The sequence below is a fragment of the Equus caballus genome, chromosome 17 (genome assembly GCF_041296265.1).
Source record: "Equus caballus isolate H_3958 breed thoroughbred chromosome 17, TB-T2T, whole genome shotgun sequence".
Lineage (NCBI taxonomy): Eukaryota > Metazoa > Chordata > Mammalia > Perissodactyla > Equidae > Equus > Equus caballus.
In genome coordinates this window covers 39,462,279-39,481,325 of record NC_091700.1, presented here as the reverse complement: position 1 = coordinate 39,481,325, position 19,047 = coordinate 39,462,279, and the positions used below count along the sequence as shown (strand labels likewise).

General features: G+C 41.7%; 1 pseudogene; it reads left to right on the top strand.

The window, feature by feature from the left end:
- Window positions 1–6,030: 6,030 nt before the first annotated feature.
- Window positions 6,031–19,047, top strand: part of LOC106781207 (phosphatidylinositol 3,4,5-trisphosphate 3-phosphatase TPTE2-like) — a 116,695-nt pseudogene continuing 103,678 nt past the window's right edge.

The following is a 19,047-nucleotide window of genomic DNA, read 5'->3' as shown; positions in this document are numbered from 1 at the left end:
CACACAACTCCACAGAGAGAGGACAACCAGAAGCTGTGCCTGGTAACTTCCTGGACTCTACCTTATGTGCTTTTTTCCTTTGGTGACTGTATTCTACATCCTTTCAATGTAATAGACCACAACCATGAGTATAACAGCATTTGTGAGTACCGTGAGCCCTTCAAGCTAGTTCCTGAACTTGAGAGTGGTCTTAGGGTCCCCTAACACAATAGGTAAAGCGATATTTAGAGGGGAGTTTATTTCTTCATATGCTGGGATTAGAAAGGAATAAAGACTGAAAATTAGTGAGCTAAGCATCCAGTTTAAGAAGTTAGAAAGAGGGCAAGAGAAAACTGGAGATCCACATGCAAAACAGTGAAGTTGGACCCATATCTTATACCACTCACAAAAATTAACTGAAAGTGGATTAAAGACTTAAATGTAAGACCTGAACCCATAATACTCCTAAAATAAAACATATGGAAAAAGCTCCTCAATGTTGATCTTGGCAAAAATAAACAAGTGGGACTACATCAAACAGAAAATCTTCTGTACAACAAAAGATACAATCCACAAAAAGACACGGGCACCCTACAGAATGGGAGGAAATATTTGCAAACCGTATATATCAGATAAGCGGTTAATATCCAAAATACATAAGAAACTCAGACAACTTAATAGCTAAAAGACTAATAATCTGACATAAAATGGGCCGAAGACTTGAATAGACATTTTTCTGAAGAAGACACACAGATGGCCAACAAGTATAGAAAAAGATGCTCAGCGTCACTAATCATCTGAGAAATGCAAATCAAAATCACAATGAGATATCACCTCACACCTGTTAAGATGTATTATTATAAAAAAAAAAGACAAAAGATAAGGAGTGTTAGCGAGGATGTGGAGAAAAGGGAACATTTGTGCCCTGTTGGTTGGAATGTAAATTGGTACAGCCACTACAGAAACCAGTAAGGAGGTTCCTGAAGGAATTAAACATAGAACTACCATATGGCCTGGCAATTCCACTTCTGAGTACAGGTGTTTGCTTACTTCCAGAGACACACAGAGGAAGAGGCAATCAGGATTTGCACACACAAGGGAGCTAATAATTGACATCTCAAATGAAGTTGGGGTACATCCTGGAGGGACGTCCCACTCTTGCTCTGCTTCCAGCACTTTTCCCATGTCCCATACTCCCCCAGCACAATGGGAAAGTAGGAGGTTTCAGGGAAACAAAAAAAATCTCATTAGCCAAATAACAGAGGGAGGATGAGGAACTATTTACCTACCAAAACATACTTCGTACTGACGCCTAGGACTCACAGTTTTGTACATCTTTAAGGGAGTCAATCATTTTCCTAAAAGAGTGTTGTTCCAAGAGTTGCCACTGACATTGAATACAATAAGAATAGGGCTCCTTGGAGTTAGACAATACCAGGCCCTACTTTCCACACCTAATATCAGGACAATCAAAATGCATGAATGGGCTGACATCTTGGGTATGGAGTGGGAGCAGGATCCCAGAGCCCAGCTGCTGGCGCTATATTTTCTCACTAGAGTGGCAGGCTTCGTGATAGTTATTAATATTGAGAATTCACTATCAGTCCTCAGGCTTAGGGCAGGGGCCCCAGCAATGAAAGGGCCTCTTCTTTTTGAGACCTGCCATCCAGAACTTCCACTGGCACTGGGATCCAGAGCTTAAATTACCTGTCCCATGCATTGGGTCACAAGAACAAGTTTGGGTTTTATTAGGGAGACTAAGTGGCAGTTCAGGAACTTGTGGCTGCTGTCCCCTAGATGCAGGGTCTGTTCCTTCTTTCTTATGGGGACTGGAGAAAGGCAGATTATCTTGCAGGTGGAGGGCCCATGGCAATGCTTCAGTGTGGGAAAAAGTTTGAGCTGATAAGACTAGGGGGATAATTTCCCTACGTAAGGATTCTTGCTCTATCTCCTTACTGTAAGAGTAAAGGGGTCATGACCTAACCAGTACTGTGCAGCTGTTGCCATGTTCTGAGTGTGTGTTCATGGCCCTATCCGCCAACAACTAGTTATTCTTGAAAATAAAATAAAAATTAGTAAGTTTAAACACAGTATGTATTATGCAAATCCTAAAAATGATTTTCCATGAAACAAATTTCGGAAACAAACTGTCTTTAATTTTGCACTTTTGACACGATTTCACATAGTACTGTTAACTTTGCTAGAACATCAAAAGTTGCTATTTAAATGTTCTTCAATAATGTTTACATAGTCATTTGCGGTGTTTGAATATTTCTTCTAGGCCATATTTTCTTAAAAATATTAATAAACAGCATTTCTCATTTATTAAAAATATGTAAATAAAATGTTATAAAACTATAAAATAACTTATGATTTTGAGAATTCCTAAGAGTTGAAATTTCTCATTCCTGAATCCTGGAACTTAATATCTTTTGTGAATTTGAAAACACATGATCAACTGAAGACCAGATGCTCGTTCTTAAGATTTTTTTAAGGGCAGTGTATATCATGCTAAAGAAGGAGAAGGGCCCCCCAAAATGACTGATATTGGGTGTTTTCTTACCTTAGTAACGGGGGTATAGAGCCAGATTTAATTTAATTTAGAAAAATTAATGTGACTTTTTTGCATCTCAATGCTGTGGAACAAATTCATATTTTTAAATTTATCATCAATTTAATCTTACAATTCTATGTATTGCTCATCCCCTTTGACAGAAAAAGAGACTGAGGCACAGAGAAGTTAACATACATTTAGTGGACTAGCTCAGAAGCAGGAACCAGGGATGGAGAACTCCCTGGTATTATGAGGAATAATCTGAATATAAGTGATATAAAGTACAACTCAATGGCCCAAATACAAAAGGGAATATATTGACTCATGTAACTGAAAAGCCTGGATAAAGACTGGCTTTAGGCAGAAGCATTGACACCTGGTTCCACTGACATCGTTAGGATTCAGTGTCTCTCCATTTCTTAGTTCCGTCTTCTGTACTGGCTTCATTCTCAGACTTTATATGGTGGCACGATGGCTGCCAGCAAATTCAGGACAATACCCTCCCAGGTTCAAATGTAGCTGAAAAATATGGTACCTCGTTCACAACGGTCCATGTGAAAGTTTCATTGTGCCTTAGCAGCTCCAGTTGAGTCACATGCTCACCTCTTTTGCCAGGCCTGAGTCACAAACTCATCCTTGGCGTAGGGGTGTGGTGGGGAAAACTAAAAATATCTGCACGTAGACTGAGACTGAAGAATGGGAGTAATTCCCCAGAGAACAATAGAGATACTGGTTCCAGATGGGAGAATGAATGCTGGGTGCTAAAAACAATCAAAACAGTTGTCTACTACATCCTTCTCTCCCTGCTCTGCTGCTGTCTTCTGGCTCTGAGCCATTTCATTGCACCTCTAGCCTCTCAAACTTCAGTTAAAGGGTGGATGCAAATTCTCTGGAGGCTCTGGCAGAGGGAAAGGGGCGGGACGTGTCCCAGTGCAGATGAAAATTTCCAGGAGATCCTACCTTCCATGTGATTGGGCCATCTGATAACCTAGACTCTTAATTAATAGATTTCCTCATCTCAGAGCTCTTAATCTTAATTTCCATTCTAACTCAGCTATGGAAAGTCTTAGAGCTTATTTCCAGGAAGAGCTCTGCCTTCTGAAATAATATTCTGATATCCTTCACTTTGACCTCAACCTCCAGCCCTTCCAGCCTATGTCCTCAGTATGCCAAATGCCAGTTCTTCAACCGTGTCAGGATCTTCAGTCCATCAACGTTTCCACCCACTCTCTAACCATTAGCAACCTATTTTGTCTTCATTTCTTCCTTCTTTCATTGATTTCAAGGTCTATCACTTAAACGACATCCCAAACACCTCCACCTTATTTCCTTTTCATCATGCCTGCCTGGCAGAATCCCAACTCTGCCTCTTCCAGGTCTGCCCTCTAGTAAGTGATTCAGCCTTATTTGATAAAATCACACACATGAGGATATTGGTGCTACTATGAACTCATGGTCGCAACTAGTGTTCTGCTCCAACACCAAGTGAAAATCCTTTATTCATTCACTACTTCATTCATTCCATTCCTATGAAGCACCTTCCATGTGCTAAGTACTGTACTTAACCCTTGTGAACCCCAACACAAGAAGCTTCCTGCCTTGTAGAGTTTACATCATGACCTTCTTAGTCAATCCTCTCTTCCATCCTATTCAAGACTATTTCACATATTCTCCACTTTCCTCAAACTTTTGTTCCCCCGGCTTGATGGGCTGGAGCCCCTACAAAGAGGAACCGGAACCCATCAAATGGGAACTTGACATCAACAAACCTCCAAAGAGACTTATATCCCACCACTTCTTTCCTTTGTTTTCTTCTGAAAGCAGTATCTGCACCAGACTTTCCTTGTCTCTTCCTTTCTCCATCCCAAGAGTTTTCACACTGTATTGTAACTTTTGGCTTGGCTGTCTCTCTTGCCTGAAGACAGGAACACTGTCTATCCCACACACTGCCCTGTCCCCAGCATCTGGAGCTCAATGTGTAGTGGCTACTCAATAACATTGGGAATAGTGAACGAACCACAGGCTGGATCTCCAGGAGGAGGCCCCGGCCAGCGTCCCCTGAGGGCGGCGCGCGCCCAGCGCCGGGGGCGGGGCCAGCGCCGGGGGCGGGGCCAGCGCCGGGGGCGGGGCCAGCGCCGGGGGCGGGGCCAGCGCCGGGGGCGGGGCCAGCGCCGGGGGCGGGGCCAGCGCCGGGGGCGGGGCCAGCGCCGGGGGCGGGGCCAGCTGGACGCCCTTCTCTGGCGCCCTCGTGGCGGTTCAACGAACTTCACCTCAGGAAACCCAGATTCCCCTCTCTGGCTTCCCGGAGACAAGAGTTGGGCACATAATCTTCCAGATCAGGGTCGCCAGCCTTTCCGCATGTCCAAGCGTCTTTTCAGCCTGCCCAGCCCGAGGGGCTTTTCCGACATCCCTGTCAGAACGGCAGGGAGGGTCCGGAGCCCTCCAGGGCCCTTGCACTTCCTGGCCTCAGACGGTGCTCCGGTGCTCCGAGGCTGCTCAGGGCTGGGCCTCCGAGGTGTCGAGCCCTCTGTGCTGAGAGTCCACGAACATCCTGACATGAGGTAGTCAGGAGGACTGCTGTTTATTGACCCGCCATGAGGAGTCAGGGCTTCGGCGGGCGGCGGGACCCGAGGCCCAGATTCCACTTTTCATGGGAATCTGTTCAGACCTGTCCGATAGAGCTGTGGTGAGACGGAGAGCGAACAAGAAAGGCGCTGCAGACGGGACCAGAATTGAGGACTTGGCGTGTGGCCCTGCTGCAGCTGCCACGTGGCCTTGGGGACCAGCCCACAGCCATCGCCCGCCCCTGCCCCTCGCTGAGAGGCGTTAGGCCTGGTCAGAAAGACTGCGGGCGAGACCTCAGGCCGTCGGCCTCTGCCGCTCCGCCCGAGACTGGGGTAAGCATCCTGCGCTGTCTTTGGGGGGCCCGGATCCGGGATGTGGAGGGTGCTCACGGTCCCTTGGGACCTGCTTCCAGAAGAGCTGATCTTCCATGAAGCTCGGTGGTGCCAGCAGCGAGGCCCACTGGAAAGGTGCGCGGGAGGCGGCGGGAAAGGCGGGGACAAGGCCACGTGCCCCAGACACCAGGACACTTCGTCCTGAGGCCTCAGGCCGCCTCCCGCAGGTGGAACCCGACGGCAGGCTGTGTACCCGGCGGAGCGTCCGAGACCGCTGCTTCCATTCCGCATCTGATGCATCCTGCGCTCCTCAGGCCTGGTGTTCCATAGGATCTGTAGCCGTGTTTGTTCCCCCCGAGGGGGAGGGAAATGAGGGTTTTTCACAAAGTTTTTCTGAGAGAGAATTCCTACACAGTTCACCCCTTTCAAGCCTACAGTTCAATGGATTTTTAGTATGTTCCCAGAGTTGCGCAGCCATCATCACTATCTAATTTTAGGACGTTTTCATTACCCCAAAAAGAAGCCCCAGCTTATTTCTAGTTTTCCCTAATTCTCCTCCCTACCCTCCACCCTCCATCCCGGGTCTTTGTTTTGTTGTTAGTGCCATGGTGACTCCGAGTGACCCCATGGACAGCAGAGTGGAACCCTGCCTGGTCCTTTTGCGCCATCCTCTCAGCTTCCAGCGCTCTATCAGGGTTTTCATGGTCAGTATTTTTGGAAGCAGGTGGCCAGGTCCTCCTTCTTAGTCTGTCTTAGTCTGGAAGCTCTGCTGAAACCTGTCCACCATGGGTGACCCTGCTGATGTGTGAAATACCGGTGGCAATGCTTTCAGTGTCACAGCAACATGCAGCCACTACAGTATGACAACCAAGAGATGGGTGGTGTGGTTTCCTAAGAACTAGGAACCCTAGTTCTGAACCCTAACCACTGGACCACTAGGGTTGGCTACTCCTTGTGTAGGCAACCACTAGTGTACGTTCTGCCTCTATAGATATGCTTATTCTGGACATTTCATATAAGTGGAATCCCACAATTTGTGATCTTTTATGCATGGCTTCTTTCCCTTAGCATGATGTTTTCAAGGTTCATCTGACTTGTAGCACGTCAGTACAGTCTTGCTCAGCATGATGACATTGTGATCAAAGATGGATGATATATACAAAGGTGGTCCCATAAGGTTAGTATCATATAGCCTAGGTATGTCGTAGGCTGTACCATCTAGGTTTACGTAAGTACACTGTATGATGTTCGCACAATGACGGAATCACCTAATGATGCATTTCTCAGAACATATCCTGGTCGTTAAGTGACACACTTCATTTCCTTTGTTGCTAAATAATATTATGACTATCCCACATTTTAAATAACCCTTCATCCATTTATCAACATTTGGGTTATTTCTGCTTTTTGGCAATTATGGATGATGTTGTTGTGAACATTTGTGTGAAAAGTCTTCGTGTGGATGTATGCTTTCATTTCTCTTGGGTATATACCAGGGAATTACTGGGTCATATAGTAACTCTGTGTTTAACCTTTTGAGGAACTACCAAACTGTTTTCCAAAGTGACTGTACCATTTTACATCTCCACTAGCAATATGTGAGGATCCCAGTTTCTCCTGTATTTGTCAATGCTTGTTATTATCTGTCTTTTTGATTATCACCATCCTACTGTGTGTGAAGTGCTATCTCATTGTAGGGAAATGCGTTTTTAACAGTTGTTTCCTCATTATAAAAATGTTATAGAAACAATTTTGAATAATTTGAAAAAATTACTTTTAATATATGTATATATTTCTTTCCAGACATGGTTTATATAATACATGGTTTTAAAAATAAAAGTAAAAAAACTTTTGACATTCAATCATAAACATGTTGTGTTTATGTAAACTCTTCCTACACATTATTTAAAATAACTATGATATTCTCCGAGGTGGATATACCATATTAACTTAACTGTTCTATTTTTCTTTGACGTTTAGGTAGTTTTCAATATTTTGATGTTATAAGACTTAGGTTTTTCCACATAATTGTTTTTACTTAAAATTGATCTTGTTCCAAAAAGCATCAATATTTTCCTGAATTTCAGGAAAACCCAAGGTTCTACCCATGGGCTGCTGCTCTTTTCTTTCTACTGAGTTATCCACTCAAGTCATTAGTTATCAGTGCTAACTTCTTCTCTGAGCTGCAGACTCATAAATTCAATTGCTTCCTAACCTCGGTTTCCCACAAGTACCCCAGACCAAAGATCTTCAAAACTTAACCCATTATCTTCCTCTATCACCAACCTCGTCTTCCTTTTTATTTCCAGCACCAATAATTAGCACCCAGTCATCCAAGGAAGAAAGACAGGAGCCATTTTTCCCCTTCATCCTTCACAATAACTAGTCAGTCACAGGTTTTGCTGATTTTGTCTGCTTTTTCTAAAGTCTGTGCCTTCTCCCAGTTTTCCCTGCTACACTGGTTTTCAGGCTCTCAACATGTCTCACCTAAGCTGTGCAGTAGCCTCCTACTTGATTTCTAATCCCTCAGCGCTGTCCCTCTTAAATTCTTTCCCCTCTCTAGCTCTAGACAACCTGCCCACCACAAAATCATCATGAAACACCCCTACTTAAAATCCTTCAGCGATCCTCTATTGCCTAGTAAATAAAGTCTATATTTCTTAATATGGTGTAAAGGGCTCTCTATTTTTGTAGATTTTGGTACTCTCTGCTCTATGTTTGTTACTAGAATAATAGATAAATGTCTACATTTTCCCCTGAAGTCCCCATGCTGTTCAGTGCTTCCATGTGTTTGTTTATTATGTTTTTTCTGTCTTGAATTTCTTCACCACTTTTTTTCTCCTGCCTAATTACTTACTGTCCTTCAAGCCCAAGCTCAGGCATCATCTCCTTCAGAAAATCTACCTTGAAGTTCCAGAGTGGGCCAATGACCCTTCTTTCTGCTCCACATAGTGTTGGTCTCTATCTTTGCACTTCAACATCCTTTTAAACCTACCTCCTGAGAATAAAGTTTCTTATAATTTCAATATCTATAGTCATTCTGTTCATTCCTTTTTCTTCTGTTTATAATTGTTGTTGCCTCCTGCTCATGGTGGTTTGATTCCTCATATGTTTGCTAGATTTTATCAAGAGCTTGTATTTGTCTGAACTTTAACTGTGAGAATCCTGAGGGACCCGAACTGAGATGATTTGCCTTGGTTTCTCCTGGGTGCTAGGGGTCACTACCAATCAGGAACTGTTTCAATTTAATTTATTGGATTGAGGTTTCTTGAACTGTGATTGTAGCATAAATTCAAATCCCAGCATGAGAATAAGGCTGGTTACAAAACATTAGGGAAGACTATTGAAATTATTAATGTTTTAAAATCCAGTGCCAGCAGATATACTGACTTGCTTGTAGGTTCAATTTGCCAGCATATAGATTTTTCCAAGTTTATCTTTTCAACTAAATATATATCCAGTTTGGGTGCCTGGATATCTGTGGAGGTCTCAGAGTCAACTGCACACTTCTTTAGGTTCAAATCCTATTACTTGGTTAACCAGCAAAACTCTAGATTCCCAGGGATATGTCAGAGCTTTTCAAAGCCCTCTCTTGACATCTGTTCCACAGTTTTTTTTTTTTTTTAAATGTTACTGTTACTGAAAGTTTCTGAACTTGGTGCCAATCCAAATAATGAGAACAGAGTTTTGGGTAATAAGGAAAAAAACAGTTTTATTATTTTCTTTCCCAGGCAAAGGGGGTACCAGTTAGCTAATGCCTTAGGAGCTACTGGCTCCCTGTTAAGAAGTGGGTAAAGGGTTTTAAAGGTTTGCTGCTTGTAGGGAAGGAGAGCCTGTGACCTTGCTGATTAGCGCTTTCCCACCAGCCTGTGTTTGGCCTCATGAGGCTGCTTGCAGAGAGGTGAATGGTGAGATAAGGGAATCTGCAGGTGGCTAACCTTGGTTGTCTCCCTCCGTGGTAGATGGTGGATTCTGGTGCCAGGAAGCCAAGGAGTTGGGGCCTGGGAAGCTTCAGTTTCTTGATATTCTCTGGACATCAGTTTTCCTGTAATAAACTTCAAGGACCCATGATTAGCCAAAACTTTAGTGTGAGTCCAGTGTGAGGCCACCTGGGCTTTAACAATTTGTAACTTATATTTGGTTGTAAAGCTTAGGGAGTCAAAGGTTAAAGAAACAGATATTTACATATGAGTGTAACTAAAGAAGCAGGGAAAGGGGATGAGTGCTTTCTGGTTTTAACCCTGTATATGCTGGGTTTAATGCAGGGGAACCAATATGAGGGCCCGTATTAAGTAAAAGCGTGTAACGTTACCTATTGTTTGCCCCACCTCCTATCTACCACTTTAGGCAGCCACATGTTATCTAACAAAGCTCTATGTTTTTGGTTTTGACACACTTCCAGGGCATCCCTGGTTTCCGTGTTGGCTTACCACTTTAGTTTCAGCTCTAGAGTGTAAGAGTGTATGTGTGTGTGTGCGCACGCGTGCGTATGTAAACATTTAGTACTTCTCTTACTTTCTTGTGAGTTTAGCATTTAAAAGTATGTTTGAAAGTAATGTCAGTGAAAATGGCAAAGTAGAGACCTCCAGATATTCTTCCCTTTATAAAAGCAACAAGAACACTTGGGGAAAATGGTGAGAATCAACTTTTTCAAAACTCTGGAAATTAACCAAAGGCTTGCAGCCATTTGGGGAGCATTTATTTAAGAACATAGGCTGAATTTTGGTGGGACCAGGGGGCTCTGTGATGTTCTAACTTGCCCTATTCCTATCACACCCTCCCCAGCTCCATAGTAGCCTTGAAAACCAACATCCTGCAGTCATGGTAAAAACCAGCCTCTTGGATGCCATTGGAGGGAATAAAAGGGGATTGGACTCATTCAAAGCCCCATTCCCAGAGAACTGTCATTATTTGACCCATCTAGTGGGTCCCTGGGAAACCCCACTCAAAAGACTGCCTTTGACCTGACTTGTAGCTCCTCCAGCCTCTTCCCTGAGGACATTTGTTGAAAACAATCAATCAGAGGCAATTGTCAAATGTCATAGCTTCCTGAGGTGTAAATAGCAGTTGGGGCAAACAATAGGCTAACCAAAATGCTTAAAAGAAAAAGCTGTGGAATGAGATGTCCATAGGGAGCTTTGAAAAACTGCAACACATTCCCAGGAATCTAGAAGGACACCTGTACATCTTGGGATGTGCACGTGTCCAGGACTTTGCATACTTAGGAAAGATGTGAAAAGGCCCAAAGCTCTCACCTCTGGCTAACCTTGAGGCTATGCTCAAGAAGAAAATGAAGGTTATGGTGGAGTTGTAAACTTTTTGGCTAAATGTTGAAGGCATACTCTAACGTGCACACAAAGCTCCTTCTTAACAACTGAGAGACTTAGTGATTCCAGACATCTGAGGGAATCTCTGTCCAATTATTAGCTGACCATTATGCAAATCAAACTGACTTTAGTGGTCACACTGCACAGAGAATAGAGAGTTTACAGAAGTAGTTCAGGAAAGTCATTAAACAAACACACAAAAAAACAGCATCAATAAACCCTGAGGAAAGGGAAAAGTCTGATTTCCAGTTGTTAGTATTCTTTTTTATTTTTCAGTGAGGAAGATTGGCCCTGAGCTAACATCTGTGCCAGTCTTCCTCTATTTTGTATGTGGGATGCCACCTCAGCATGGCTTGATGAATGGTGTGTAGGTCCACACCTAGGAACCCAAAACCCCAGGCTTCTGAAGCAGATCGTGCAAACTTAACCACTGTATCACCAGGCCAGCCCCTCTTCTAGTCTTCAAAAAGTCCAGTTTTCAACAAAAAATTTAGAGACATAGAAAGAAGCAAGGGCTGTGACCTTCAGAAGAGTTTCTTGGCCTTTTTTTCATCCTCTTATATGAGACAGGAAGGCTAGAGGGGGATTGGGTTCTCTTATTACCCTCCCCCTAGGCCAGATGAGGCTCTGATAGAGTAGTTTCTCTTTAGGGCAGGTCTTTCTCACAGAGAATAGAATGCTCTGAGCATATTTCAAAATGATCTGGCCTTTAAGTCATCAACCTGACACTTAAGTCAGTGACCGTTTTATTCATTTTTGTATCTTGCAAAGTGCTTTAGAGAAATACTAAATAAATATGACTTTAATCTTTTTTTTCCCATGTCTTCAACTGTGGCCATTTACTCAATACCAGAACATGTACCAATACAGACTGTCAAACTTAACTGTCTTTATTTATTCCTCTTTTTGTGGTAATTTTTATATCGTAATTTCCAAACAGAAATTTCTAATGCTTTATCTATATTTTTAAATCTTTATTTCCATATTTGTTTTCATTTGTTTAGCATGTGCTTCTGCCTTTCAGCTTTACTGTACTAGGAATATGGGTGTATTTTTGATTTACACGTAATATTTGATTGCTTTCTTTCAATCCTGTGAAATCATAGCCTGAGTAAATGAAATGATTTTTTCCTGAGTCTTGTATTAACCTTGCCTATTTTAGTCAAATTTAATATTAGCTGGAAAACATTGAGCCCTCTGGTCATTCTCTTCAATCCACAGGGAAAGCCAAAAACTTATGGTAACCTTCTTCAGACTCAAAATATATAAGATGCATCCCCTCCATCAGATGCAAAAAACAAAAACAAAAAAAGTAACAGGTGAGAGTCTACTCTGAGATTATTATCCTGGGATCTTTGATCTTGGTACCCCTCCCTCCCAACATTTCTTTAAGAAGAACAGCGTCTGTGTGTCTGTTATTTGTTTTTTAAAAAAACTTATTTTATTGAAGTTATATTGGCCTATAACTGTGTAAATTTCAGTTGTACATTATTATATATCAGTTTCTGTATAGACTGCAGGTGTTCACCACCAATAGTCTAGTTTTTATCCATTACCATACATATGTGCCCCTTTACCCCTTTCATCCTCCCCCCATGCTCTTCCCCTCTGGTGACAACTAATCTGTTCTCCTTATCCGTGTGTTTGTTTATCTTCCACATATGAGTGAAATTATATGGTGTGTGCGTGTGTCTTTAAGTCCCTGCAGTCTAGAACCCAGTTCATTCTATTCCTCACTCTATTATGATCTCAGGAATGTCAGGAATCTATTCTTTGGCACTGCCATGGAGATGGAGTTCTTGTTTCAGTACTGGCTTGTACCCAGCACAGGTAAAGACCTAAGGATGGGGGTCTCTGGACAAGGACATCCCATCCCATCCTCTGCCCACTATATTGCCCTCTCATCCTCAGAGAGTTAGAGTGTAACATTTTAGAGGCGGCTGGGTTACGGAGGGGAAGAAGGGTGGAGAGAAGGGGCAGGATGGGGGGCTCTGGGGCCCAAAGACAGGAAGGTTTGCCTTGCGCTCATCTATGGGGAGCATTAATTAACATTTCTCTCCCACGCAGAGACCTCCCCGAGCCCCCTCACCCTTGGGGGACTGGGGACAACTAGGTGGATGTAGGACCAAGTAGCAGTAACCTTGTTGCAGGCCGGGAATTGGGCCAAGATGACTTAACGGGCTTGGTTTTGGGAAATTAAAAATTAAAAAGAATGAAAAAGAAGAAAAGGCATTATCCCGAAAGACAACAGGAGAGAAAACTACTACTAGGATTTCAAGTTAAGTTCTCTCCCATTTAGGAAAAGTTGTACCCAAGTCAAATATCTGAGTCCTGCACCCTACGGCCCCACCGTCCCACCGCCCCTCTGCCCCTCGGCCCCTCTACCCTTCTGCCCCAGCCCCTTGTGAGCTGCAGCGCCTCATCGAAAGCAGCTTATCGACAGGTAAGCGAATCTTGGGTTTGTAGGGGAGGGTTACCCCCAAGAAATCCAGCTCTCCGTTGGCCCTTCCTGGTTCTCTGGGCCGCCTCTCTGGAACAGATGGCAGTGGCCTCGGAGCTTTGAGATTACTGTTTCATTGCGCATGAGCTGGTATCCCTTGAAAGTATGGCATTTACTGGTGTTCTTTTGGGCCCCAAGCCCAATACTCAAAATCAACATTTATGCCCAAATTAATCTGTCTTTTAAAAGTATTTTTCTATTTGTTTTCACTTTTCTCTCCTTGCCCAGAGTTTAGGTGCTTGTGGCACGTTTTTCAGTGTAGATATAATGTTGCTACTGATTAACTTGACAGTGTACTTGGTAGTGTCTTTTTACTCTCTAGTGACTTCCAGTTTTCTTACATGACATAAATCTGCTCTGTGAAATGTTGAGAGGCACATGTCTTTGCTTTCCTAGTCCTTTGATTTATTCTACAGACTATTTCAGGGTTAAAATATCGTGAATCACTATGATGATGTAAAATTGGTTTGAAACGGGTTTTGTTTCACTTTCTGGGTCCTGTGTAGCAAGTGAACAATCTTTAAAGCGCCCTATACTTGAGCCAAACTTGAATTTTATTGAACATTCAAAAAATGTTTTCCTCTATTTCTTGAACTAAAATAAAATACTGAGGGCAAGTACACAATGCCTATTTCACAGGATTGATAAAATTGCACAGTATTGTAGATTTCATGTTTGTGGATTCAAAACTTTAGAAATGCTGATCTATACCTAGTAAGTTCTATGTGTGACTTTCTTTCTAAGTTGGGAATATCATTTGTGTTTTAAACTAATTGAATATAAAAATGCATGCTTTTCCTTTTCTTAGATTGATTTAGAGTAAATTCAACCACATGACTGCAACAATACTATGAAGAGGAATAGTTCAGATCTCTGGTTCAGCTGTTGCAGAAGTAATACGTAAGTGATAAGATTCAAATTCACTGAATTTTAAACATAATTCTCAGCCTTGGTTAATCGAATAGGGAATACATGCGCCCCTTCTTTCATAATAGATGTAGACTGTATGCAAATGAAATTTGTCAAACTCAGAATTTAAAGACCTTGTTTTATGCCTGTAATTTCCTTAAAAATAGCACAGCTTAGGCAGTGTGCCAGTAATAAAATGCATGTGCCAGTCATGGTCCCTTTAAGCTCCTCCAGGGGTGACTGGTTGCTCTGTCCATGGATGGTGAGCTAGTGTTCAACTCAGGAAGCCATTTTCCAGAGAAGGCCACTGCAACGGCTTCCGTTGTCCCATCTTGATCAACACCTGAAACACTGTTAATTCCCACAGTGAAGGTCACAAATGAATTTTTCTTAGTGACATTAGTGGTGTGCAAATCAGCATGATAGATGTTGGAATTGTAGGAATATTCAAGATCTGTGGAATTGGCTGAAATATTTTAGGGACAGCCCACTCTTGCATCAACAGGTTATCAGAATCAAATGAGTGAGGCTTGTAGTATATATACACTTAGGGATGACACCAGAGGCTTTATCCTTATAGTGTCTCAAGCCATTGGTTGAGAAAGATTTCAGCATCTAGAATATGGGGTATCTATTGGAAATGAGCCTTTCATATAAGGTGATGTTTGGAGGACCTAAAAGGACAGACAGCTTACAAATGGTTGTGCCTGCTTACTACTGAATGTTTCATTAAATGAATGTCTGTATGTATGGCATATTTTGTCTAAGACCTGCTTTTGTTGTAACCTGGTAGCATGACTTAAAGGTGTAGCTACTCTTCAACTACCCTAGATTTCTACTGTGGCTCCTCCTACCAAAAAGCACCTAAGAATTGTGCATGCCCAAGTTAGTTTAGGTCAGTTTGCAAAACCCACTTTCCTTAGAAGGCAGTTTAGCTACCTGCTTACTCATGTCCCATGAAGGAGTCACATCTATGTCCCCAAGCAGTTTATCAAGCTAGGCTTTCAGGTTTCATATACTACTCTCCTTGAAAGGAGTTCAGGTAATATCTAGGGACAGCTCATGCCCTGTGGGTAGATTGGTGCCCCAAGCAACATTCTTAGCAGTCCTGGCCTGTCATCTGGATCTCAGGGGTAATTTGTGTATCTGCCAGTTCTCTTTCTCAGAAGCCGTCTGGAAAATCCAGTAATCATTCAATAGGCTACCTATGTCAGAAACTCAAATTCTTACCTTTTTGGTCACCCAAATATTTTTCCCTGATGTAATTTATTAGTGTATTCTGCACAGTCAATCCTGGTAGTCTTCCTGTTGAAAAGCAACTGATACATATAGAGGTCTTTCTTTTTGAGGTAATCTTTTCTCTTAAGGCCTGAAGGGACTTCTATGAGCCATGCTTCATGGGCATCAGTACACCCATCTAAAACTGGGACTGCTCCTTTCATGGACCATCAGCCCAGGCCAAGGGGTTTGATGACCCATAGTCTAGCTCTTCTTTCCAGACAGTTTGCAAGAATAACATAATCTATCTGTGCTTAGAGTTCTAAGCTATTGATTAGAGTCCAAAATTGGTTTGTAGGGTGGAATAAAGAAAAACCATTTGATACAGTGTTTCTAAAATGTGTTCCTCACGTATTTCCACTGTGAGAAAGAGGTTTTTGTGGTCAAATAAGTTCAGGAATCTTTGCATACTCTGGTCTCTCTCAGATAATCACAATGCTTATTAGTATACAAGTCCTACACACAAAAAAATGTGTGCAATCAATAATTTCTTAATTTTATTGAACATTTGGAGAGTTAGGAAAGTGTTGTGGCTAAGAGCATGGATTCATTAACAGATGGATTCAGATCTCAGCTCTACCATTTCAGGCTGGTGATGATGGGCAAGTTACTCACCATCTCTGTAGCCCATTTCTCTCATCTATAAAATGGGGATGATAATACTATATACCTCCATGGGATTATTGTGAAAATTAAATGAATTATTTTATGTAAAGTATTTATAATAGTACCTAGCACGTAAGTGCTATTATTATTATTAAATCCTATTAATATCTCCTCAAGCTACTCTTCCATTACATACACATTGGGAAATGCACTTATTAATATATTGTATGTGACCCAAGGATGCCATAAGAGCAAATGCTGGTGTGGTCATTGAAACATGTCTTGTAGAAGGCATTTCCTGTGACATTTGTCTTAAGATCATTTGCAGACTTGATGCTTACTAAGCATGTGTGATGTCCAAAAGCCCACTGAAGAAAACTTTTCAATGCAAAAAAATGTTTAAAAGACAGATATATTGAAATGATGGAAAAATGGAATCTCCAAACATTTCAGTTGTCACCAGGAAGACCTAATACAATGTCTAAAACCTACTTTTAGATACTTTTGAAATGAGAGAGAGATGATTCAGTTAATAAAAAGTAAGTTATGAGGTTAAAATATCTAGTTGTTCTAAAATTTCAGCATTCATTTTCTTAGTGTATGACTATTCTTACGACTCTTTCTAAAGACATTTGAATGCAAACTCTTAAAATACTGTAAAAATCTTTCATGTGAGATGATAGCAAATAATTTTGTGCCTTTTTAAAGGAAAGATGAAAGTTTGAATACCGCTTTCGGATCAAGTGCCTCCTCTTTTAAATGTCACACAGCTGTTGCATGAGTCCTATCTCTATTGTGTTGAGTAATGGTAGAGAGGATTAGACACAGGTTGGTTGCTTGATGAAACAAATTGGCTTGCCAGTTACATTTGATAGACACTACATACTGAGCATCTGCTACTCCGCTTTACATGTTCACATTTTCCAGGCACACTAACTGATATTAACCGACATGTTAGAATCCCAGTTTATTAATTTCAGTCTGATGTGTAGTTGGAAGGGGATAGAATGCTCATTACAGTTGGTTGGCACATTCTCTTCCCAGAATAAATTTCTCCTTAGAAAACCCAGTCAAGTTTTGTTGATGAGGATAGTCAGGATAAACGCAGTTGAGTGATCTCAAGGACGTTCTGTGCCCTTTCTTCCTGTTGGGCCTCACCTTGCAAGTGGTCCAGGAAATGTCTGTCAGCCTGGTTGGAGCTCTTGGTATACTGACCAACATGAAATCTTTGGGAGTTCTTCCCCTGACTGCATATTGGCTCTGCTTCCTTACATGACATTAGAACCTGCATGTTACCATTAGTTAGATCACAGATGATTTGGCATTATTTTTAGTTTCCTTGCTGAGACCAGAAGACCCCCTAGTTACTTTGGAAGATTTGAATGGTACTTCGCTTCCATCCATCATGCATTTACACATCATCTGTAGTCAGTTACGCATGCAGCTGACTATTCCCATTCAGTTTTCGTGGATTCTTGGTTCAGAGTGTGACATCTGACATGCAGACTGAGGGTGACGGCACAGTAAGAGATTTTCTTTTGATGGTCATCATGTTTTTCTGTGAAGGATTAGCACATTTTTATGTTGCTTACTAAGCAAGAGATTTTCAAGCAGAGCGTTAGACAATCTTTTATGTCTAGATTCTCAGATAACTATTTAGAAATTGTATGTTACAGCAAGAAGACAAAGTTCTATACTTCTGCTAGGTTTCATTATGCTTAGCTGGAGGCTTTGACTCCCACAGTGTCAACAGAAGTCATTAAAACAAATCTGAGGGGACAGCTAATCTTTGACAAGGGAGCTGAGGGCCTACAATGGAGAAAAGAAAGTCTCTTTAACAAATGGTGCTGGGAAAACTGGAAATCCACATGTAAAAGAATGAAAATTGACCATTCTTTTTCACCGTTCACAAAAATAAACTCCAAATTGATCAAAGACCTAAAGATTACACCTGAAACAATGTCTTCTAGAAGAGAATATAGGCAGTACATTCTTTGACATCAGTATCAAAAGGATCTTTTCACACACCATAACTCCTCACATGAGGGAAACAATAGAAAGAATAAACAAATGGGACTTCATCAGACTAAAGAGCTTCTTCAAGGCAGGGGAAAACAGGATTGAAACAAAAAAACAGCCCACTAGTTGGGAAAAAATATTTACAAGTTACTTACCCGACAAAGGGTTAATCTCCATAATATATAGAGAACTCACACAGCTCAACAACAAAAAATCAAACAACCCGATCAAAAATGGGCAGGGGTCATGAACAGACATTTCTCCAAAGAAGATATACGGATGGCCAGTAGACACATGAAACGATGGTCATGATCGCTGATCATCAGGGAAATGCAAATCAAAACTACAATAAGATATCACCTTATACCTGTTAGAATGGTAAAAATAACCAAAACAAAAAGTGACAAATGTTGGAGAGGTTGTAGAGAAAAAGGAACCCTCATACACTGTTGGTGGGAATGCAAACTAGTGCAGCCACTATGGAAAACAGTATGGAGATTTCTCAAAAAATTAAAAATAGAAATACCTTATGACCCAGCCATATCACTACTGTGTATCTATCCAAAGAACTTGAAATCAGCAATTCCAAAAGTCCCATGCACCCCAATGTTCATCACAGCATTATTTACAATAGCCAAGATGTGGAAGCAACCTAAATGCCCATCAACTGATGATTGGATAAAGAAGATATGGTATGTATATATATATACAATGGAATACTACTCAGCCAGAAAAAAAGATAAAATTGTCCCATTCACACCAACATAGATGGAACTTGAAGGTATTATGTTAAGTGAAATAAGCCAGATAGAGAAAGACGAACTCTGTATGACTCCACTCATAGGTGGAAGTTAAACATAGAGACAAAGAGAACTGATCGGTGGTTACCAGGGGAAAGGGGGTTGGTGGGGGGAGGGCACAAAGGGTGAAGTGGTGCACCTCCAACATGACTAACAATAATGTACAACTGAAATTTCC